The sequence below is a fragment of the Lissotriton helveticus genome, chromosome 7 (assembly GCF_964261635.1).
Source record: "Lissotriton helveticus chromosome 7, aLisHel1.1, whole genome shotgun sequence".
Taxonomy (NCBI): Eukaryota; Metazoa; Chordata; class Amphibia; order Caudata; family Salamandridae; genus Lissotriton; species Lissotriton helveticus.
The window spans coordinates 930,631,343-930,656,780 of record NC_136068.1 but is presented as its reverse complement, the minus strand read 5'-3'; the positions used below and the strand labels follow the sequence as shown (position 1 = coordinate 930,656,780).

Genomic DNA, 25,438 nt, shown 5'->3' with positions numbered 1-25,438 from the left:
TCCACACCATTTCCCCTCTGCCTGCACCATCTCCCCTCTGCCTGCACCATCTCCCCTCTGCCTGCACCATCTCCCCTCTGCCTGCAACATCTGCCCTCTGCCTGCTCCGTCTCCCCTCCGCCTGCACCATCTCATCCCCTGCCTGCACCATCTCTCCCTCTGTCTGCACCATCTCTCCCTCTGTCCACACCATCTCCCCTCTGCCTGCACCATCTCCCCTCTGCCTGCACCATCTCCCCTCTGCCTGCACCATCTCCCCTCTGCCTGTTCCGTCTCCCCTCCGCCTGCACCGTCTCACCCCCTGCCTGCACCATCTCATCCCATGCCTGCACCATCTCTCCCTCTGCCTGCACCATCTCTCCCTCTGCCTGCACCATTTGCACTCTGCCTGCACCATTTCCACTCTGCCTGCACCATCTCTCCCTCTCTCTGCACCATCTCTCCCTCTGTCCGCACCATCTCCCCTCTGCCTGCACCATCTCCCCTCTGCCTGCACCATCTCCCCTCTGCCTGCACCATCTCCCCTCTGCCTGCACCATCTCCCCTCTGCCTGCACCATCTCCCCTCTGCCTGCACCATCTGCCCTCTGCCTGCTCCGTCTCCCCCCTGCCTGCACCGTCTCACCCCCTGCCTACACCATCTCATCCCCTGCCTGCACCATCTCCCCTCTGCCTGCAACATCTGCCCTCTGCCTGCTCCGTCTCCCCTCTGCCTGCACCATCTCATCCCCTGCCTGCACCATCTCCCCTCTGCCTGCAACATCTGCCCTCTGCCTGCTCCGTCTCCCCTCCGCCTGCACCATCTCATCTCCTGCCTGCACCATCTCTCCCTCTGTCTGCACCAGCTCTCCCTCTGCCTGCACCATCTCCCCTCTGCCTGCACCATCTCCCCTCTGCCTGCAACATCTGCCCTCTGCCTGCTCCGTCTCCCCTCCGCCTGCACCATCTCATCCCCTGCCTGCACCATCTCTCCCTCTGTCTGCACCATCTCTCCCTCTGTCCACACCATCTCCCCTCTGCCTGCACCATCTCCCCTCTGCCTGCACCATCTCCCCTCTGCCTGCACCATCTCCCCTCTGCCTGCACCATCTCCCCTCTGCCTGTTCCGTCTCCCCTCCGCCTGCACCGTCTCACCCCCTGCCTGCACCATCTCATCCCATGCCTGCACCATCTCTCCCTCTGCCTGCACCATCTCTCCCTCTGCCTGCACCATCTCTCCCTCTGCCTGCACCATCTCTCCCTCTGCCTGCACCATCTCCCCCTCCCCCTCTGCCTGCACCAGCTCTCCCTCTGCCTGCACCAGCTCTCCCTCTGCCTGCACCAGCTCTCCCTCTGCCTGCACCATTTCCACTCTACCTGCAACATTTCCACTCTGCCTGCACCATCTCTCCCTCTGTCTGCACCATCTCTCCCTCTGTCCACACCATTTCCCCTCTGCCTGCACCATCTCCCCTCTGCCTGCATCATCTCCCCTCTGCCTGCACCATCTCCCCTCTGCCTGCAACATCTGCCCTCTGCCTGCTCCGTCTCCCCTCTGCCTGCACCATCTCATCCCCTGCCTGCACCATCTCCCCTCTGCCTGCAACATCTGCCCTCTGCCTGCTCCGTCTCCCCTCCGCCTGCACCATCTCATCCCCTGCCTGCACCATCTCTCCCTCTGTCTGCACCAGCTCTCCCTCTGCCTGCACCATCTCTCCCTCTGCCTGCACCATTTCCACTCTACCTGCACCATCTCTCCCTCTGTCCACACCATTTCCCCTCTGCCTGCACCATCTCCCCTCTGCCTGCACCATCTCCCCTCTGCCTGCACCATCTCCCCTCTGCCTGCACCATCTCCCCTCTGCCTGCAACATCTGCCCTCTGCCTGCTCCGTCTCCCCTCCGCCTGCACCATCTCATCCCCTGCCTGCACCATCTCTCCCTCTGTCTGCACCATCTCTCCCTCTGTCCGCACCATCTCCCCTCTGCCTGCACCATCTCCCCTCTGCCTGCACCATCTCCCCTCTGCCTGCACCATCTCCCCTCTGCCTGTTCCGTCTCCCCTCCGCCTGCACCGTCTCACCCCATGCCTGCACCATCTCATCCCATGCCTGCACCATCTCTCCCTCTGCCTGCACCATCTCTCCCTCTGCCTGCACCATTTGCACTCTGCCTGCACCATTTCCACTCTGCCTGCACCATCTCTCCCTCTCTCTGCACCATCTCTCCCTCTGTCCGCACCATCTCCCCTCTGCCTGCACCATCTCCCCTCTGCCTGCACCATCTCCCCTCTGCCTGCACCATCTCCCCTCTGCCTGCACCATCTCCCCTCTGCCTGCAACATCTGCCCTCTGCCTGCTCCGTCTTCCCCCTGCCTGCACCGTCTCACCCCCTGCCTGCACCATCTCTCCCTCTGTCTGCACCATCTCTCCCTCTGTCCACACCATCTCCCCTCTGCCTGCACCATCTCCCCTCTGCCTGCACCATCTCCCCTCTGCCTGCACCATCTCCCCTCTGCCTGTTCCGTCTCCCCTCCGCCTGCACCGTCTCACCCCCTGCCTGCACCATCTCATCCCATGCCTGCACCATCTCTCCCTCTGCCTGCACCATCTCTCCCTCTGCCTGCACCATCTCTCCCTCTGCCTGCACCATCTATCCCTCTGCCTGCACCATCTCCCCCTCCCACTCCGCCTGCACCAGCTCTCCCTCTGCCTGCACCAGCTCTCCCTCTGCCTGCACCAGCTCTCCCTCTGCCTGCACCAGCTCTCCCTCTGCCTGCACCATCTCTCCCTCTGCCTGCACCATCTCCCCCTCCCACTCCGCCTGCACCAGCTCTCCCTCTGCCTGCACCAGCTCTCCCTCTGCCTGCACCATCTCCCCTCTGCCTGCACCATCTCCCCTCTGCCTGCACCATCTCCCCTCTGCCTGCAACATCTGCCCTCTGCCTGCTCCGTCTCCCCCTGCCTGCACCGTCTCACCCCCTGCCTACACCATCTCATCCCCTGCCTGCACCATCTGTCCCTCTGGCTGCACCGTCTCCCTCTCAGCCTGCATCATCTCCTTCTCTGCTTGCACCATCCACCCCCTCCGCCTGCACCTCCCTCCCCTGCCTGCTGCTCTTTTAACCCTTTCCTCATCGCCTTCTCCCCCCCCATGGTTTCTCCCACAGTTTTTGGCTCTTCTCAAAGTGACTGAAATAAACTCATGAAATGCGCTTTGAATTTGTGCACGCAAATTTGCGCCTACCCCGCTCCTATGTGCGGAGTATCGGAGCCTTTTTTTAATACTTTTGTATGATTCAACTGAACCTCCATTGTCTAGGGCAGGCGTGGCAAACAGGGTGAGGCCTTTTTTCGTTCCTCCTGCCATCCTGCACACTCTGTGACCTACCTGCGTTTGGCCCATCATAGCGCTGTCCAAAGAAATCAAATGGTCTTTTCAGTGCTTCTCATATTAACATCTGCAATAATGCAGGACAAGCCTCGCAACATATATACACGGATGATTCAAAAGGTTCCAAAAATTAACTGCAAATGTGACTTTTTACGAAACTCTGAAAGTTCTTACCATTAGAGATTGGGCCAATCTTGACTTTGTGTTCACTGAATGTGGTGTTCCCCAAACGCCCACATGCACTCGGAACATGAACACGACCAAGATCGCATCTCCGAGCAAAAAGAATAGCGAGCAGGAGGTCAAGGGCGGAGCTCATTTTATACTCAAGCCCCTCCTGACAAAGCCGCTGCGCTCGCAGAACTGGGAAAAGGAAGATTCTGGCATCCGTCCATTTCCCTGCACTATAAACAGCATGGGACAATACGGACGGTGTTACATGAACAGTAAATAAATAGCGAGGAGTTCATTTTGGTGTCAGCCCTCTGCTGGTGACACCCGGTGCGGCCCGCACCTCCCGCACCCCCCTTGTGATCACAACCATCCCCAGAAGAGCTCTCTTGTCCAATGATCTAACCATTCATCCTTCCATCAAACCCCTGATATCCACCATTCCAAATGTAGATTGTCATCTATTAATTCTTTTATCCATCATGCAGTCTTTCACCATTCATTCTGTCCTTCCAACTGTGTGCCCATCCATATCCAAACCTTTTCAACTATTTGAAAACCTATCCATCGTCTATCTTTCCATGCATCCTTTCAGTCATCCATCCCTTCATCCATCCATTCACTCACTCATCCATCCAACCGTGTACCATTTCACCCAAGCATCCTTTCACTCATCCATCCAACCGTGTACCATTTCACCCAAGCATCCTTTCACTCATCCATCCAACCGTTTACCCTTTCCCCCATCCAGCCTGTAAGACAATAAGAAATGTACATTTGTCAGGTGTCATACCTGATATGTATTGTTAGACAAATTAATTATCATAATGTTATCGATCTAGTGAAGATGGAAGGCTGATACAGCAGCATGAGATTAGGGTACCCAACACTTTTACACTTGTTCACTGAAAAACGATTGCATCATATTATGGTGAATATTGTGTTGAATATACCGAAGTGCACAAACATGTTTAAAAAAGCAGTCACAAAAGAAACATTTCCGGGGTGTCTGTGGATTCTTGTGCAAGGGCTATGAATCCCAAAAGTTACAGTGGAGTGGTGCATGCTTCCTCACCTTTCCAGTAATTAAGCGGGTGGTTCTTGCCTTTTATGCACAGCCAGTTGCGGGGTGTTCGCCTCTGATTTGAGCAAGCAGGCTGGAGAGAAGGGACTAACATACCTCTTGGGAACTCGACTCACCGATTAACAGCCCTGCAAGAGCCTTCACTGCTCAGATTTTTTTTTTATTTTAGACAATACTGTGTGAAAAAACAGTCTTAAAATAATCGAACTTTTATTTGAAACACATTACACCCTCCGTTCATTTTCAAATGTTGCACATCGTGTTAGCTTTCAACATATGCCAAAAGAAGAGAGAGAGAGACTCCTGACCCTGTGGCAAGCAGCATACTTCTGGTGAAATTTTTGGGAATGCCCTTGACCAGCTGTTAATGTTGCCGGCGGCGCTACCCGCAGGAAGCGGCTCATCAACATGCTGTAACACCCCAAACTGGCCCATTGACATTCTGTATGTGGCAATCAGCCCCATACAAAGTGACAATGGGCGGGGTGGGGCTGCTCTTGCGCTTCTAGCAGCCTGTGATTGCAGGAATGAGGGCGGGCAGGTGGAGAGAGGGCGCTCTGTGCTAATGTTTTGAAGCATGTGCGATGCAGCAGAAGGTGGCATTTCTTTCAAGCTCCCCCACATCCTGCTCGGCGCCGCGGCGCCCCTGGCTTCTCATCACGGCGCACCGGGGTGCCGCGGCGCACACTTTGGGAACCACAGCATTAGGGGATGATGGGCTAATAAAGCTGGCAGTGAGGTGCAATATTGGGAGAGTCTGTTTTCGTACATATCCGACTGAGGCGGGCAGGCAGCAGGCGAGGCCGGGGACGAAGGAAAGTCTGGATCGGGACGGCGTTTTGATTGAGCAGGGTGGACGGCGTCCACCCTGGAAAACCCTGGAAAATAAGTGGGGGGATGCCGTCCACCCGCGTGGTACCCCGACTCGTGCCCTGAACTGAGGGAAATCCTTGCTGCAGAACGTCTGCTGCTGCTCTCGCTGTGACTGTGCAGTGACAACATTATAGGCGGAACTAGCTCAGCTCTCACAATGTATTGTATAGTAGTGCCGCCATGTGGCTAAAATTGAGAACAACATCCCCACCATAAAGTTACATTAAAGACATGTAAGACGTGTCTCAGTCAAAACGTACACAAATAGAACAATCTGTATTGAACAGATTAAATATTTCAAACGACTTTTCTATATGTATTGCTACAGTTAAAAGGATTCGCACAAAGATGCATTGTGTTTGTGTGCATCCACTTTCCTGAATGTGGTTATAATTACATTAAATACACAGGCATGTGCTACTTTCTTGTGTTAATCGTGCCTAACTATGCTGGCAAAATTAACGCAGTTCAGAGACTGATCTTGGGCAAACAAAATATTGTGTATTCTGCAACGTCATGAAACCGAGTCAGCGGTGCCAAAGGTACTCAAAGCTTCCGGAAAAACTACAAAATCTGGGGCATATTACCAAGGGGGGCGATAGGCAATTATCACCGATTTAGCGGCTGTTTTCCGCCGCTAAGCGGCGATAATTCTATCGCCCTATTAGCAAGCTGTCGCTAACTGATGTTAGCGACAGCTTTTAGGCGATAGCGAGCGGTTTGGGGCCCGCTTTGCATGCCAGCGATGTTTATCGCTAATGACATGCAAAGTGGGTGTACCCAACCAGTTAGCGACTCAAAGCAGTCACTAACGTCGCTATCGCCTATTAGCAAGGCAGGCGTAGCGTTGGAAATATTCGCGCTAAGCGCGAATATCTCCAAATACTAACACCGGCCCAAAACAGTTCTTAGCCATGTTATCCAATGGGAGGTGGATAACATGGCTAAGTGCATTTCGTCGCTAATGCGTAAATATCGCTGTATTCTCAGCGATATTCACGCATTTCGCCGCTATCGCTGGATATTTTAGCACAATGGAGAAAAACGTTGCTAATAGCATGTTTTCTCCGCTAACATATCCAGCGATAGGCAGCGATAAAAACCTCGTCGCTAAGCCTATTTAGCGATAAATATCGCTACTTGTTGGTAATATGCCCCTGTGTGCGGTTCTGTGGCAGACAGCGAGCTATCTTCGATTAGCTCGAAATGCACTTGTAACAAAACATTGTGTTAAAAATGGTACATTGCACAACAATACAATGTAAAAGAAAAATAAATATCCTTACAAAAGGACTGGTTAGCTGTGCCCTGGGTAAAAAATAAATTCAGAAGAGGTCAGTAGTAGAGCTCTGACTCAAACACTGTCCGCAAATAGAGAGACAGAAGGTGAGTCAAAGTTACCACAAGATGATTTACTGGGTTCAGATGCCCCCCAGCAGTAAATACGGATGCCTAAAGAATACAACCAGGAAAAGGAACAAGAGATAGTCAACAGTATATGCGATCAATAGATTTAGTGTGAGGTTCGACTCTGTCTGTGGGATGTGAATGGTTACTTATTTCATGAAGCATTTTCGGCATGCTGCTTATCTGCCAAAAATATGGTGACTGAAATTTAAGTATAGAGAGGGTGCCTGACCACCACCAAGTATTATTTTACAACTTCTCATTAGTTTAATAGTTGTACCGGCTGTCCTAATTTCTGCAGTGTGAAGACCTACAGTAAACAGCTGCTGTCTGTGGACACCAGCCGTAGGTAGGAGAGCCAGGGATTCTGCCTACAGTTGGCATCAACAACTACCACTGTAGGTTGTGCGTGAGCGCGTAGGGCTGGGAGGGGTGGCAAGGTAACATGTATAACATTTCTGAAGGCTTGCCATTCTGATGTAATAAAAAAAATGGCGCAGAGCCATTACTTTCAAGAATTGGATATCCACTATCATGAACTTTACTTTGATTTGGAATTTAACTACCAAAGTTGAAGGGTTGAAGTGCAGAGATCATACCAATTTTTGGAATTAATTTATATATACAGGGAATATACATATTCTAGTGAGCTACCAGGATATCACTTCCAGGTGTCACAGTTGCTGTAGAAAACCAAGTATATAACAGGAATTGGTACCCACAAACTTTTCTTTGTACTCTGGTTTCCTCAATCATATGAAGGGTATCTCTGAACGTCCCAAATAACTTGCATCCATATTCTACTTAAACTACCACTCTTGCTTCAGAGTACAATTCACAGAAATCCTTCTGTCCTCAAAGTGCTGCCTGTTTGAGAAAGGGTACATTCTTCACAGATAATTTGGAGACACAATCCAAACCCAAAGAGAATTAGTGTGCGACTCCTGTGCCTGCTTTTACCGGGGCAAGCAAGTGATATCCAAGATCAATATTTCTGTGTAAATCCTACAGTATTTTATGTTATCTACGAGGAACATCCGCCAGGCAATTAGAGTTAAGCTGCACTGGGAAGTTAAGTGGTAAAACTTGGTATCCAGAATGCCAATCTATTCCTCATAGGGTCATTTCAGAGTGAATATTTTGAATCTAGGATGAGCAACTGTCCATATAAGAGTATGTTTCAGACCTTCTAATTTCTGGAATTTGCTTCTCAACAGTACACAGAACATTATGTGAAAAACTTCAAACCATTTGGGAAGCACCTCCATTTGTACGTATGAGACCCTGTCGATCACAGATAAATGTAGATTCATTCAGAATGTCACAGATTCATGCATACGAGGAAGTACATGATATATGCACACACACACACTGTATATATATATATATATGTATACACACAAACACCCGTTGCTCAATTCACAGTCCTGGCACTGCTTTCCGGCTGTGCGTAACCCCGCGGGCGAGCCACCCGCGACAAATATCCACAACACTTCTTTTCCAAGAAGAAATGGGTCGCACCACAGCAACACGATTTGTTGAAAATACAAAGATATTTTATTCCATCAGGTTTGGTAAACAAACACACCAACGCATTTCGTTCTCCCTTAGAACTTGTTCACGGGAGAACGAAACGCGTTGGTGTGTTTGTTTGTTTGCCAAACCTGATGGAATAAAATATCTTTGTATTTTCAACAAATCGTGTTGCTGTGGTGCGACCTATTTCTTCTTGGAAAAGAAGTGTTGTGGATATATATTTGCCCCCGATTGTGAAGCACTTGCAGGAGGCAGACACAATACAGAGAATTTTTTGCGGTCACTGCGCCACCTGACGCGTTTCCAGCTACGCCCTTCCTGAAAGGTATGTTCTGCATGAATCACCAAACACTTAATTTCCAGTATTTCCCCTCCTTATTTCCATTTACATACTTGAACTCAGGTGAGTAAAACCAAGCATTATAGGACTGGAAGTTCTTTGGTATGACCCTTGTGGGCTGCTGATGACTCGTGGTTCCGCAATTCTTAAAAACATGGTTCCCGCACATGAAGCCTTCCCTCTCCTCTTGCTCCATATTCCGCTATAATCTCCAACAACAACGGAACCACATAGGCTAGTTTCAAGGAAACCAATCAACACTTATTCAGCACTTAACTGGGTAAAAGTTCAGTGCTAGAACAGTTATGCAGAGCAATGTAGAACAATTGTAGGTAAAAAGGTTGCTTTACTACTTAGGCCTAGTTTGTGGAACATGACAGCATGTGTTTCACTACACCAATCTTTAATCCTTCATTTCTCTATAACTAGTCCTAACATATTGGGCATGGGCTCCATTACCAGACAAAAAAAGAAGCAACAGTGGGCAGCTCTGGCAAGTGCTCCGCTCTAGAATGCACCACTCCAATATATCTTTTTGAGAGGTAAGCCTGGGCGCTTGTATGGAGCAGCCTGATGAATCCCTTGCTATAGAGGTCAAAACAAAGCTTTTGAAGTACTTGTCACACGAAGCCTAACTCAACAATTTCAAAATTCAAACATCCAGAAAGGCAGCTGCATAAGCTCCCTCAATTATATCCAAGTAGTACCTTGAGCCAACTAATGTATGCTACCAATGGTATTGCCACAATATTATAACCTGAATGGTTGGGTGGATTAGATCTGAAACTCCAACCAAATGTCTTCTAGCAACAGCTCCACGAGGACATTTGAATATCTTCGAATATACAAGCATAATTGATTTTCACCTATAACATTTTAAGTTCCTTGGGTCTTTTCCCACTAAAAGGATCATCCCTCATGGAATCAAGGAACCAACCAATGAGTAGGGGCTTATCCCACACATTGAGGGCTTGTTCCTACAGCAGAACTGGAAATGTACAATAAAACTCCACCCGGAGGCCATCCCAACGTGGGTTCTCGCTTACTGCATATGGTCGAGGGAGACAAACAGCTCCTTCATAGGCAGGGGGCCCATCTATAATCACATTCTGTACTAAGTTATGTTAAAGTTCACCTCTCTCAAATAATTATGGGCCTCATCTCTGGATTAGATTTTCCAGGACCCATGTGTGTGGTTTACAATTAATGTTTCAAAAGTTGATAAACACTCGCTATGTGCACTGAATTAGCATCCTGCAACAGCAGGGTACTTCGGAGACTCTCTCGAGCAGCTAAACTAACATCTTCCTAGACTTGACCCCTCTGCATCCAACTTGAGTTGGAAGGACATGAATGAAAATCTGTTTCAAGGTGTATTCACCTCACAATGCCTACAAATATATTGAATACCACATATAGTTCTTACTCTAAATGTAATCTGAGTATCTAAGGCAGTCATTTTATCCTCTAATTTTGCAATATCCTGCATTAGCTGTTGAATTAACCCATACATCTAACAACTGCAAACATTCCTCATAATCATATTTAAAACTTCTCATTCAATAGTCCAACAGGACGCCGAGCTATCATTATTAGTGAAGTAATCATTAATAGCCTCAAACATAGCTGTCCCAAAAACCATATACCTTAGGGACTCCATTTTGAGCATCAACGCGCCATCAAGTATTTAGTAAACACTGGGAGGAGTGGGAAAAAAATATTTCCACATAGTGGGTCCTCTTCATAAAATGCAGTTTGCTGTATGTTTTTCGAACTGCAAACATACTAGAACTGTATTACAACATGCTATCTACATAGGACCTGCCTCCATCTCTCTCATCTCTTTCAGTGCAAAGATCTCCGCCCTGACTGGGGAGTTTTCACACACATATTTACACGTTTTAGTTGTAGATGTGGGAGAGAAAGAGAAGAGTGGCTGGGAAATTGGGAATACTTACAACTAAAGGGGGGAGGATTAGGGTGGACTAAGGAGGGTTTAGGGATAGTTAGGTAGGGGTTAAGGGAGGGACGCGAACCAACTCACAAATGAGTAATCTCACTGCTATTTACAAACAGCACTTCTAAAATAACTACAGACACTAGGGCACCCAAAACAGAAGTAAATTATTCCATCTCAGAACTAACGTCTAGCACAAAACAGGGCCAACCACTAGTAGTACTGCAACAGCTTCCCATGGAAAATAATGGAGCTATGGACGTACCACAAGAAATAATGTTAAATTAAACTATTTTAAAGCGTTACAAATATTTATTATTACAATTCCATGTTAAACATCAATAAAAAGAAAATGTGTTTATTGTGTAATTCTGAAATATTGTATTACCGTTTTAATTTAATTAAAAATATATAATCCAACATGAAGTTGTTTTAAAATTTAATGACATTAATTTTAATTAATATTGTATACTACTTTTAATAGTTAATGTATAATAATACACTAATTTTTTTGAGTTGAGGTGCAAATTAAGTTCATAATTTAAACTTCAGAAATAGTATTTCTCATTTAATCAACATTATTTTACATTAACAATTAACAAATATTTTATAACAACTTTTTTTAAAGTAAGCATTTTTTTTAAACTTTTCCCTGTACTTTACCATAAAGAGAGTCTACAGTCCGGGTAGAGTTCTCCACATGGTAAAGTATATAATTAAGTAAAATTGTTTATTAAGCTTAGAAAACGTTATTAAAATACATTTATGTTAAATATTAATTTAAGAAAATTGTATGTTTATTTTGAATGTTAAACAACATGACACAGCACTATTAACCTAATTCAAAATATTAAATAAAACATGTTCTGAAGTTTGAATTAAAAAAAAATCCTAACATTAAAATGTTTTGTATTACTAATTAATTGATACATGGTTTTATAAATATGTATAACATGAAATATATAATTCAATCTCAGCTCACACAACAGCGGGTGCCGATGTGGGGGCTGAACCATTAGCCTAAATTCAATATTTTAATCAATAATACGCAGCACCCAGTGAATCTGTAGTGTTCATTCAAGCAATTTGATCTCAGACCATTTAAACTCCACAAACGCATTTTGGCCTCAAAGGACCTTTCTCACAGTAGGCGAGTCTTTTTTCCACAAGGTTTATATACTACTTCTACACTAGCATCTAATGAGGCATTGTGGGAGTTGAAGTTCTAATATCGTTGTTTAAAAAAACCAAGAAATGTTTCCTTAAATCTTTCAGATTCCCTTATCTCTTGTGTTAGTAGATTCTGTCACATTTGTGATTTTGGTAATTATTAATTAATTAATTATTATATTAATTAATTAATTAATTGTGGGTTTCTAAAGCGCTAGAATCGACTCCCGAAGGAGTATCTCTGCGCTGTAGACCGCTGGGGAACCCGTCCTGGCTTTCCCTGTGAGATGGTCCCTACTGGGTATCTCCAAGGTGAAACCAGGCATCCCCGGCGTATGTGGGGGGCCGTTGTGGAGATGAGGCAAGCTAATGCCCAGAGTTGCCGAGTGTGATCCCTGGTTAAAGTAGGCACCGAGGCGAGAATTATCGAGTCCGCTGACCCTGGTCCACAACCCTGCCGCGTCGGGGATAGAACCCTGGTCCCGGGCCGTCCTCTGCTTCCGGGTCTGCCGCCTCTAACCAGTGAGCCACACTAATGAGACACGAAGCATTGGTGGAGTGTAAATATTCTGAGATCAGAACAAATGAATGAATACTTAGTATTCACAGAGTGCAGCGTATTATTAATTGCAAGGGCTTTGCAGCTCGAAACGCGTCGCTGGTTCTGTTTATGGAATAAATACCATCTGTTGCTGACTTTGCTGGTCCGTTTACCTCATTTCATGCTGGCGTGGAGGCGGTGTCTGCGAGCGCAGAGCATGCTGAGGAGGAGCTGTTAATCACATATATCTATATATATATATATATATATATATATATATATATATATGATCAAGCACAGGTGCGGCAAGCGAAACACGCCACGGCAGGCACTAGGCCCGAACAGCTTTGGAGGAAATAATTGCAATACATTTAGGCACTGCATCCTTAGAACATTGGAGTTATTTGAATTTATTGGAGGTGTTCATGAGGTCTGTTCCTGGAGGTCCTGTCGAAGGAGTGGCAGGCCATGAGCTGGAGTGATCTATATATATGTATATATATATATATATATATATATACATAACACTAAACTAAAAGTGTGTGTGTGGGTATATATATATATATATAGGGATCTCATGCTTAGGAGACTGGAATCGCAATTCATTCTTGAACTGGATAGTCGTTTCCCAAATGGTCTCAATACGACGGAAGACCTTCATGTGTTCCTGTAATGTCTTTTTGAGGGCCAATTCGAATTCAATTTCCAGCTGGTTAACCTATGCCGAGCTCTTCTGCTTCTATCCTGGTTTCTGTTCGGCTTCACACTCACTTCATTAATTTTACTCACCATGGCTCACATGTCTAAGTATAAAAAAAGAAAAAAATATATGTTTTTATACACAGAATTAGTTTTCCCTTTATTTTATTCCCTTCCTTCTGGGGGGCACACACACATTATAAACCTTTTCACCACTTCTATTGTGACACAGACCAAGGGGGCATGATTGGAGGCAGTCATTAAACTCTTTCGCATGGCGCGATCTTGTGACCATGGTATACGTAACTCATCACAATCAACATATTAAGCATTCAGGCTGCTATTAGATCGAACAAATATATTGTTTGATAGATTTGAATTTGCTTTGGGGTCACATACTGGCATTAGATTTTAATGATTTAACATTATTTTCTGTTTATATACAAGATGCCATTTATACATTAGTAATTTATTACTATGACTTCAATTTTGCGATATTTGCACAGCATCTCAAATCACAAAAGTTTTTTATAGAAATGTATATATATTTTTATAGATCATTATATATCTGTTTTATAAATTTTTAAAAAATGTATTGTACTTTGATTGTGGCTTCAACAACGCATTTATGCTGTTATTCTATCTATATATATACGTATCATGGCACTAAATTAGAGAAAAGACTGCCTCAGCCGAAGCCAGGTAGTGTGTCTTTTATGTCTATTTATCACGTGGTTGCAAAGAAAAAAATGCCTGGGAAAAACTGACAGTACTTAAGCCATTGTGAACTTACTGACTAACGATCTGTGAACAAGGGCGGACGCCCGAAACGCGTAAGATCTGGTGGCCTTGAGCGCTAAATAAATCGTTTTTAGCCCATAACGGACGTTGGAGTGGCGTGGCTTTCTTTTCCTTTACTGCTGTGGCGGCTGCTGCGTGCTGGTTGGGTGAGAGAGCTGCATTCGTGTATATATATATATATATATATATATATATATATATATATATATATATATATATATATTACCTACTGGCGGTCGCCAGTAGGTATATATAGTTAGGATTTTTTCTCTATGGGTTTTTTTAAAATTCTATGTCTAATAACTTTGGCGTTTGTGGACGGAATTGGCTGAAATTTTCAGGAAAATGGCACATTTTGTTTCTGAGCAGCCCCTGGAAATTTGATCATGGGGGGGGCCGAGAAAAAAGGGGGTCCCAAAACGTGTTTTTAACATTGAGTTTTCCATAGGGCGGTTGGCCTCACTTTTAGCCCGAACGGCTGAATGGATTTGCACGAAACTTGGCAAAATTGTAGGGACTGGTAGCCCGATGTGCCTTTGCTAGGTCTCAATATATGTGCTCCAGTGGATTTTGAGAAATTAACGTTCAAAAAAAGATATATATCTGTAACAGCGGACCGGGCAGCGCTCCGGTTCGCTGACTTTTCGCGGTACGGAGCTTTGTGAAGCGAAGCTGATTGGTTCTCCGGCGTCTGTGAACATTCCAAACAGTCCGTAGCGGCCGCCATCTTGTCTCTCGGTAGGATCGAGAGACAAGAGGAGGCCAAAGCGAAGGGGCAAATGACCATAAGGGGGCATAGTAGATCCTCGCTGACCCCCTAGGTTTGATGTGGAGGTTTTAAAAGGGCCCCGCGGGGCAAAAAAAAAAAATAATAATAATAATCGAACGGCTGAATGGATTTGCACGAAACTTGGTAAAATATTAGGGACTGGTAGCCCGATGTGCTTTTGCTAGGTCTCAATATATGTGCTCCAGTGGATTTTGAGAAATTAACGTTCAAAAAAAGATATATATCTGTAACAGCGCTCCGCTTCGCGTAACGGAGGTTTGCGAAGCTGATTGGTTCTCCGGCGTCTGTAAACATTCCAAACAGTCCGTAGCGGCCGCCATCTTGTCTCTCGGTAGGATCGAGAGACAAGAGGAGGCCAAAGCGAAGGGGCAAATGACCATAAGGGGGCATAGTAGATCCTCCTTGACCTCTTAGGTTTGATGTGGAGGTTTTAAAAGGGCCCCGCGGGGCAAAAAAAAAAAATTATAATAATAATCGAACGGCTGAATGGATTTGCACGAAACTTGGCAAAATTGTAGGGACTGGTAGCTCGATGTGCCTTTGCTAGGTCTCAATATATGTGCTTCAGTGGATTTTGAGAAATTAACGTTTAAAAACAAGATATATATCTGTAACAGCGCTCCGCTTCGCGGAGATAAAATTATATCTGTATTACCTAGCTGTTGCTAACACCAGTTAGCGACGGCTAGTAGGAGATAGCGACCATCTTGGGCCCCACTTTGCATGTGAGTGATATTTATCACTAATGACATGCAAAGTGGGCATGCCAAGATGTTAGTGACTGGAAACAGTCGCTAACATCGCTATCTCCTATTATCAACTTTTGGAAATATTCGCGATAAGCGCGAATATCTCCAAAAGCTACCACCTGCCCTGAGCAGTTCTTAGCCATGTTATCCAATGGGAGGTGGATAACATGGCTAAGAGCATTAGCTCGGTAATGCATGAATATCGCTGAGTTTTCAGCGATATTAATGCATTGCGGTCGTTTTTTATCGTATTTGCGATAAACCTTGATAATAGCAAGGTTTATCTGCGATAATTTCTGACGATGCTTAGCGGTAAAAAATTCGTTGCTAAGCATCGTTAGGGATAAATATCGCTTAACTTTGGTAATATGCCATGATTGCTCGCGGAATGACCACGACGGAGCTACGAGATGGTGGTGCTCTCATGCTGACGCCAGCTTCAGTCTGAAACATCCAGAAACAAGGTGGGGCTTTCATCGTTTGGGAAAAAAAAAAAAGTTTTCATCCAATGAAAAGTGTTGTTTTTAGGTCATATGATCAAGCCTTCCATCATTAGGAAACCAAAAGTAAAATGAACCAATGAAAAGTTTTATAAACAAGTCACATGACCTGTTATGCGGCATAGGGTATAAAATGCGGAGAAAATACGTTGGCACGTGAGGCGGCGTCAGTAGCGGACCGATGTGCGAATAGGCCGAAGGCAACACAACGCGCCAAGATCCGGATGGCACCGAGGTGGTGTCCAGCAAGTTGCAGCACTGGTGTGGCCATCCTACAATGCTGAAAGTCGGCGTGGGGCGCCCCGTTGGCCTGTGAGTTTGCGTCAGTAGCGGACCGATGTGCGAATAGGCCGAAGGCAGCACAACGCGCCAAGATCCGGATGTCACCGTGGTGGTTTCATAGTTGAGAGGCACTTCATCTGCAGTGGGGCGCCGAGATCCGGATGGCACCGAGGTGATGTCTAGCAAGTTGCTATACTGGTGTGGTCATCCTACAATGCTGAAACTCGGCGTGGGGCGCCCCATTAGCCTGTGAGATGGCGTCAGTAGCGGACCGATGTGCGAATAGGCCGAAGGCAGCACAACGCGCCAAGATCCGGATGGCACCGAGGTGGTGTCTAGTAAGGTGCACTGGTGTGGCCATCCTACAATGTTGAAAGTCGGCGTGGGGCGCCCCGTTGGCCTGTGAGATGGCGTCAGTAGCGGACCGATGTGCGAATGGGGCCAAAGGCAGCGCAACAATGTTTTCTGAATAAAAGACACTACAAGGCGCTGAGATGCCAAGATCCGGATGGCACCGAGGTGGTGTCTAGCAAGTTGTGGCACTGGTGTGGCCATCCTACAATGGTAAAAGTCGGCGTGGGGCGCCCTGTTGGCCTGTGAGATGGTGTCAGGAGCGGACCGATGTGCGAATGGGGCCAAAGGCAGCGCAACAATATTTTCCGAATAGAAGACACCACTAGGCGTTGAGATGCCAAAATCCGGATGGCACCGAGGTGGTGTCTAGCAAGTTGCTGTACTGGTGTGGTCATCCTACAATGCTGAAACTCGGCGTGGGGCGCCCCATTAGCCTGTGAGATGGCGTCAGTAGCGGACAGATGTGCGAATGGGGCCAAAGGCAGCGCAACAATATTTTCTGAAGAGAAGACACCAAAAGGCGCTGAGATTCGGTTACCACCGAGGTGATGTCTAGCAAGTTGCCGCACTGGTGTGGCCATCCTACAATACTGCTCCGAATAACGGCGTGGGGTGCCCGAAGGGGGGGGGGGAGGCGGCGTGAACGGGCCTTCCTAGGTGGAGGCTCGTCTGCTGTAGTGGGGCGCCCCTTTACCGTTTCAGTTGCCATTCAGCTGAGTTTCGGCTGCTCTTGATGCTACAGCGACAGGCGGCTGCAACAGGACTCTCAAAATGGCGGCCTGTTCTTTGGATTTGGGCCTGGTCCACTAAAATGGCCCTGGGACACCTTAGAACTCGGACGCTCAATTTTTTTTTTCCTTTCCTGTACATGCAAAAAAAGGTAAATGCCCGGTACGTTACACGCTTCATCTGCCACGATGAACTCTCCAGAGGAACCGAAAAAAAATATAGTTATGGTAACTATACCATGCATCGTCATATGGAGAGGTGGCACCAATTAATTATAGTGCTGCATAAAAGAGAGATTTGGAGGAGAACCCCTGACCTGCTAGTACATTCATCAAAGAAGTGGCACTGACAGCATCAGAGGCAAGGGAAACGGTCCCAAATATTTAGAAGAACTTTGGAAAGATTAAAATGACATGTTTAGATTGTGGCAAATTAATTTCATGTGGACAGATGAGTGTTACTCTAATAAATACAGCATATGAACATCATCATAGTCGATGGTTGGTAGAGACATTTTGACTATATCCTGGACCTGCCCGTCCTCGCCCAAAATGGCGCCGGAATAAATGGGACTCGTAACTCCTTGTTGTGTACTGGTTGCAGAACCTTGAAATCACGAGATACATATGCAGTTTTGAAGCATATGGCGGGCGGGGACGAGAATTGATTGAATATTTCGACATCCCTATTGATATTAAGTTCTGATGTGTTATTGATTACTGTACTATTGAATGTTCGAATTAACGTCACTCATGGTACTTGCCCGCAAATGTATATCTAGATAATTTTATTGTAACTGGCCCTGTCGTATTTTAATTATAAAATGTACGTCCACCGATTCCGTAACTGTTAGACACCTTAGTTCTTGCAACCTAATGGCCCGCCCGTTACGTTCCTCTACAGTGTAAATGTCTACTCATCATATACGATTACAGTTTGCTCCGTGGCCGGCCCACGTGGTTATAGGCTCGTATTTGTATAATGAAATTTTCACAATAAAGGTTTTTAAAAGAAAACATGGTAGTAGTATATACATTGGTAAAGTTTTTAATAATAGTCACTGTTTTAGAATCATTAAAAGGCAAGTGAAATAAAGCAGACCAATTACATGAGGGGTAAAAGGTATAATACGAAGGAACGCAGTAAAGATAAATGGTCAAGGGCTGTTGTGTTTTCTATTCCTGCAACATAAAGTGATCGATAAGAATCTCATATTCAGGCGTATCGGCGACTAAGACAGCAGGTCGACCCTCTTTTGCTCAACGGCTCCGTCATGGGACGAAGAAACGCTCTTTTTCTCGAAAAAAGAATATATTTTACTTGCAGGACAGTTGTAAATTTTCCGGGAAAGTACATTAGCCTGGAACATTATAACATATATTTAAGAAAAAATAATGTTCGGAAGTAATAAAAAGCATAATTTTTAGGTCATATGACCAAGCCTTTCATCATTAGAATAAGAAAAGTAAAATGAACCAATGAAAAGTTTTATTAACAAGTCACATGACTTGTTATGCTTACGTTACGCGCTGCGCGCCCCGGATGACTTCCGGATGCGCTAACGCGGCGCGTCATATGACGCATTACGCGACAACGCAGGTCCAGAATATAGTCAAAATGTCTCCACCAACCAGCGGTCGGAACACAACCCCTTTCAGCAGGCTAAATAGTTCTGTTAAATGACAACAGAAGGGACAGGCAACAAGAACCATTAGTCAAAGAGGGGAGGGCTAGTTCTTCTCTACCGGGTTACATTGGGGCGCTACCGGAACTGATCGAATTGGTAGTCTACAGTGTTTCTGGATGTTTCAGACTGAAGCTGGGGTTAGCATGAGAGCAGCACCATTTCGTAGCTCCGTCGTGGCCATTCCGCAACCAATCATGGCAGCCGCTCTTTATCGTTATTTTGGGCGGGGTGGGTGGCGGAGCCGAGCTGTTTTGCAGCCATCATTGTGTGGAGTTCAGTTCATTTCACTAGTTTTGTATTTGTCATGAGGGGTTGTTCCTAATGTTTCTATTTTAGCGAGGTCAAAAAGAGATCCCATTAGTGGCCTACTGATTTTGCTCGATTCCTTTTCTTTTTTTTTTACACGATTTTTCGTTATCTGCAAAGACTAAACAGAGTATTGCGACTCTGTGTTTGTTTGTAAATAGAGAATGAACCAAAGAGAACCAATTCTAAAACAGTAAATACTTGGATAACAATCAATCAAATGGAGAGAGAAGCAGGCACGACGTATTACAACGGGGGCAAAGGCCTGCGTTAACTACCCTTCACTATGTGCAAAGAGAGAGTACTCCTAATAGAAATGAGGGGGGGGGCACCATTCAAAGCAGATCAGTGTGCATAAACACGAAAATGTTTTCACTTACCACGTACTTGACATTCGACAGCTTATGATATTTGCTATTAAAAAAACATTGAAATTCACTGAAAAAACCATAGGTTATAGACCATATATAGTTAGGAATTAGCATTTACAAAACCTTGAAAATTCACTGAAAAAACCATAGGTTATAGACCATATATAGTTAGGAATTAGCATTTAAAAAACCTTATTTTACTAACACAAAACCATTGAAATTCCATATATAGTTAGTTGCACTAACTATATATCGCGCACCCGCAATCCACTGCTGATGATGTCACATATTACATCATTCATGACATGGTCAGTGACATCACTGATGACATCACTGATGACATCTCAAATGACATCACTGATGACATCTCATTTGACATCAATGACCACATCACTGATGATATCATTCATGTGACAATACAATGCATCTCCTCTCATTTTAATATAACCTCTGTTTCACCCAGTGTTAAATACAGAGTATCATTTTTGAAACCATTGACACACCAATACTAGTTACTACATACGTACTCACTGATTCCTACGTCTACACACACATTCACTCATTCACCCATACAATCATTCATACATACAATCACTCATCTTTACAACACTATCATATGCACTCATACACCTATACAGACACTCACACTCTGCCACTCATCCATGGAGTTACTCACACACCTAGTCAGTCCTGTAAAGAATCAATCACACTTCCATTTTCTTGTCTATACAGTTAAACATAGAGCACCTTACATTTTCAAACATATACTAACACATACTTACTTTCTTATACAATCATTGATACAAGTACACATTGATCTGCACAGAGTCACACACCTCCCAGCCAGCCACACACACACTCAGTCTCCCATACAAATACTTGGACAATCAATCAATAACCCATATAGTTAATCATATAGCTACTGATCAACACATGCAGCAGTTTACAGAACAACAGACATAATGATGCACAAATTAAGACAGTTTAGTCACTAACCCATGCACTCAGTGAGACACATTTAATCACTCACTCATACATTCAGTCATGCACCTACTAAATCCTTCGTCCAGACAGTTATACATCTACTCATTCTTCAATATGTAAAACATATTTAAACTTTACAGAAACACACAGTCACTGGATGATGTCATCAGTGATGTCATCAGTGATGTCATTTGAGATGTCATCAGTGATGTCATCAGTGATGTCACTGACCATGTCATGAATGATGTAATATGTGACATCATCAGCAGTGGATTGCGGGTGCGCGATATATAGTTAGTGCAACTAACTATATATGGAATTTCAATGGTTTTGTGTGAGTAAAATAAGGTTTTTTAAATGCTAATTCCTAACTATATATGGTCTATAACCTATGGTTTTTTCAGTGAATATATATATATACACTCACACAATACTAAACTAAATGTGCACAATGTATATATACACGACACTAAACTTGCTTATATATATATCCATACGTAACACTAAAATATGTGATTGTGTATATGTGTATATATATATATTTATATGTGTATTATATGTATATACATACACACACACAGTTTAGTGTTATATATAAGTACATACATAGAAAACACGAAATGGTACCCATTTATCTACATAGATATCTTAAATATCTTTTAATCATTATTTTCGACTGGGTTTTATTTAAAGTCTGTAACTCCCTTATTTTCTATGGAAGGGTGTTGCAGAATCAGTGGTTGGTCATGTGTGGTGCAGGACTTACTACAGTCTCTTTTTTGCAGTAGCATATTACATTTGTAAATTTGGCTCCACTCCATTTTGGGGGTTGAAAAATGTAAGCCTACATTTTTTGAGTGGCCTTATACTCGGAAAGGTGGATAGCCAAAATTAGAACATTTACTCGAAGAGTAAGAGCAAACTTGCTTGTGTAACTTACTCACAAGTGTAAGTTACCTTTGTGGATAGCCCCGATTATCTTCCCAAACACCATATAGAAATGACTCCCCTAATATAGATTAAATTTGTCCCACAGTAGGAGTCGTGGGGTGAGCAAAAGGAGAACAATAAATATCAGAAGTGTTTTTCCCACCACACATAACAATAGTTACAGTCCATATGGAGTATCTGTTGACTGCAGAGAAAGTCGTAGGAAAGGGCTCAGGCAAGAAGTGGGGGATTTGTAAAACACAATGGACATTACACAATTAAAATCGTTGATCTCTACTAGTTCCAGAAACAATATCAAGCTCAGCACTGAATGAGCGTACTCACTAAGTTGACATAGCAGCTGTGTACAAAATTCCCATACATTGGAGTAATCTCATGTAATTTGAGGAATATTGTGTTTCACTATTTACTATTTACTTTGCCAAACTGTGACCTAGACTCATTTTACTGCAAAATAAAGCATCAAATGCTTTACCTGCATTTTGCATAATTATGTGTTATGTGTCAATTAATGTAATTGTTAATTTTTTTTGTGTAATCATGCAAAAGTTAACTACACAAATTTCACAAAGCTCTAATACAGTGTGACCCTCAGTGCCCTAAATCAACTTGTAGAATCAAGAGACATTATTTTCCTGCTATGTGGCAACTCTCCTTCAGCATAGGTGGAGTATGTGGACTAACGCAGGCCTATACAGCAGCTAAATTGCTTTACTGAAGAAATGCAGTAACCCTTCCTATTTCCTAAGAAACTTAAGTACCTTAGAAACCCAGGTCATAATTTTAACTCTTCCTAACATGCAAGTCCAAAGGGTATGTAGAAAAAATCTGATAATGCTAAACACGACCCACCCACTGACTTTCAAGAACACCAAAATGTATTAAGCATAGGTCTCCAAATCCTATCTGACCTGAAAAAAGTCATAACCCTGAACCAATGAAAGGGAAATACCATACCTGGAAATTGGCCAGAGGAAGTGACTAGTGGCCCAATTTAGGGTTTGGCGAGCAGACTATTCCAGCACAAATGTGAAGGCATACCCTGCCCGCCAAACAAATGGTCCATCTGCTCTATTAGAGTCAAATAAACCCATGTCTTTCTGACAGTGGTGCCTACGCTGGCTCTTCCTATAGAAAGCTTATTCTGATAGTCCAATGGAGTAGAGCCCATTGGACTAAGGACACCAGCCCGCTTGCTCTATTTACAGTAGAAAATGTGATATTTTTCTGCCATTCACCTTCAGGAGATACAGGAGAGAAAATAAAAATATTCCCACACCCTTGGCGAAACCACCCAGAGTGTGGATGTTATTCGTTTTTTGTTTTTCAAAACCAAACTTCCAGTTAGGGAGTCTATTTTTGAAAAATACAGAAGATTGGTGAAGGCCACCTGAAAGATGCCAGCCACACAGCAAACTTGAGATACATTCATGGGGAACCGCCTTGATGGTGGTTTCTCTGACATCACAGCTGGTCTGGTATTGAAATCTAAATATGGAGGATGGCAGTTCATCATGTGGCAGTTAATGTCCTCCTTCACCCTTTTGGACAGCGGGCCACCTGTGATATTTTAAGTACGGTCATACGTTTTTAAACTTCCATGTGCATACCATGCCACGAATGACAGACCAACTAAAACCACAAGGCAGAACTAATAAAACATTTTTAAAACAACGACCCAAAGAAAAACACAACAACAGCACATGGTTTACGTGCTTCCTCAGTAAGTCTGCCCATTTCTAGAGGGGCCACCAATATGACAATACCATCTCGGGCAACGTTACAAAGAAATAGACAGGTTGTGATTTAATGTCAATTGCCCCACCTTCATCAGAGATGTGTTTGTGAGTGAGGCTGTTCCTAAAGTATATCCACCGGACCAACACTATATTGTAAATGGCTGCTATCCTTGGTGGCCTCAACAGAGCATACAAAGTACAATCGACCAGTACCTTCCATTCTGCAAGCAGACTGATAGCTAATGTTTGTGTTAGAGGCCAGGGGCATCTTTGAAAGGTTCTTTGAGGATCTAGTTGGTTTACCCAGCACACCTCTGGGTCCTTCCCTTGGGAATTAAGGGACTTTTTCCAGACATTCAGCCAATCTTAAGCAGTCCTTGGGATGTGAATATGTGGTAGCCAATGTCTCAATCTTGAAAGTTTGAAAAAATTAACAAGGATAGCCCTTTGAGTCAACCCTGCGTTGGCCCCAGCACCAGGGATGTGTGTGTCCTTCCTACTGAGAACAACATTGATAAACCTTTGAATACAAAATGTCCAGGGAAACCTGTTTAAGGAATTTCTCTGTGGGGTGGCCCTCCACAGTTTACTTGAAGGCCAAATATCCAAAGGTGCTATGGATAGATCATCCTTTAGTCTCCTGAAACTTTTATTACAGGACATGTGCAGTCTTCCTGAAGTGAAATTATTATTTTATACATTTCAGATACATTAGATGCATCAACTGCTGCCTATCTCTTCTTTGTCCTTTCCCTCAGCTCCCTATGATCTGTCCTAATCAAGTTAAATTCAACTGATGCCACATCGATTTAGTGCTCCAAGGAAGTCTTAGAGCATTTATGTGCTGTGAACTGATCAGATAGGATGGGTTCCGGTGAAGCAGCTTGATCCCCACCTCGACATCAGACCTCTACAATGATGAATGCCACAAGACTGTAAACAATATATTTAATTATTTTGCTAGAGTGCAATTTTTTTCTTGATTTGTCCCAGAGCATAATTCACAAATGACGCAGTCCAAAACATAATGAATGTGGAGTTTCAGATCTAATTCAGCAATCAAGAGTATGAATTGAACAACTCCTAACCCAAGACCCATCACAATGTTTATAGTAGAACACGTTTCATTCATTAAGTGAGATGGCCGCCACAATCCCTGCAAAACTAGCACTCTTACCAGGGTGTTCATAATGTTGTGTCTTTTTCTGTAGGACAGCAGAGGTACAGGTCCCATGGATCATTAGATGGTTACTTCCAGGCATAAACAGCACACAGACAGTGTCCAACCAAGCTACAGATAAGCAGCCATCTGATGCTCAAACAAGCAACTCCCCAGTATAGAAAAGTGTGAAAAACATTGATCAATAAGAATACTGTAGGGCAAAGGGCCCACCTGAACCACGGTGCTGGGCTAGTCTTGGTGATCAATCTGTGATGATCAAGGCATGGAAAAAGATTGTGCATGTATCTTGTGAAGCTGGGTGAGGCAGGGGAGGCTGTGCTGTGCATGTGAATCATTTGTACAGCATGGCATTAACAGATATCCTCCTTCACATTGACCATATATGCCTCACATGACTACATGGCCTGCTCTAAGGGTATACTGCAAAAGACACACAATTGATTGACTGAATACAGAACAAATCAAAACATTCACCCTCAGTCAAGAGATATGGGTTAAATCCATCATTCTTTTGCTCACCATCCCACCCCAGTTTAGACCTGGCCAGATGCAAATCAGTCTTGACCCTGTGCCTCATGGAACAGTCCAGTCCGTACTGCCAAGCCAGGTCCTCCCTGGACCAGAAACAAGCATCCTAGGACCGGTTTCGGGGTTTCACCCCTCATCCGCCAGGATAGCTTGATTCCAGTGGCCCAGTGAGCCCAGGACCCATGTCTGGGCATACCTAGCGCACTTAGGTCGAGATAGCAAAAAACACACAACTGAGGGACGGAATGCAGAACAAATAAAAACATTCACCCCCAGTCAAGAAATCTGGGTTAAATCCATCGTTTTTTTGCTCACCATGCCACCCCAGTTTAGACT

General features: G+C 44.5%; 2 protein-coding genes across 6 annotated transcripts in view; both read right to left on the bottom strand.

The window, feature by feature from the left end:
- Window positions 1-25,438, bottom strand: part of LOC144769402 (protocadherin gamma-C3-like) — a 917,178-nt gene that overhangs the window by 649,991 nt on the left and 241,749 nt on the right. The window lies entirely within an intron of this gene.
- The window catches only part of LOC144767192 (uncharacterized), a 49,413-nt gene that overhangs the window by 16,866 nt on the left and 7,109 nt on the right, over window positions 1-25,438 (bottom strand). The gene's annotated exons all lie outside the window — the stretch shown is intronic.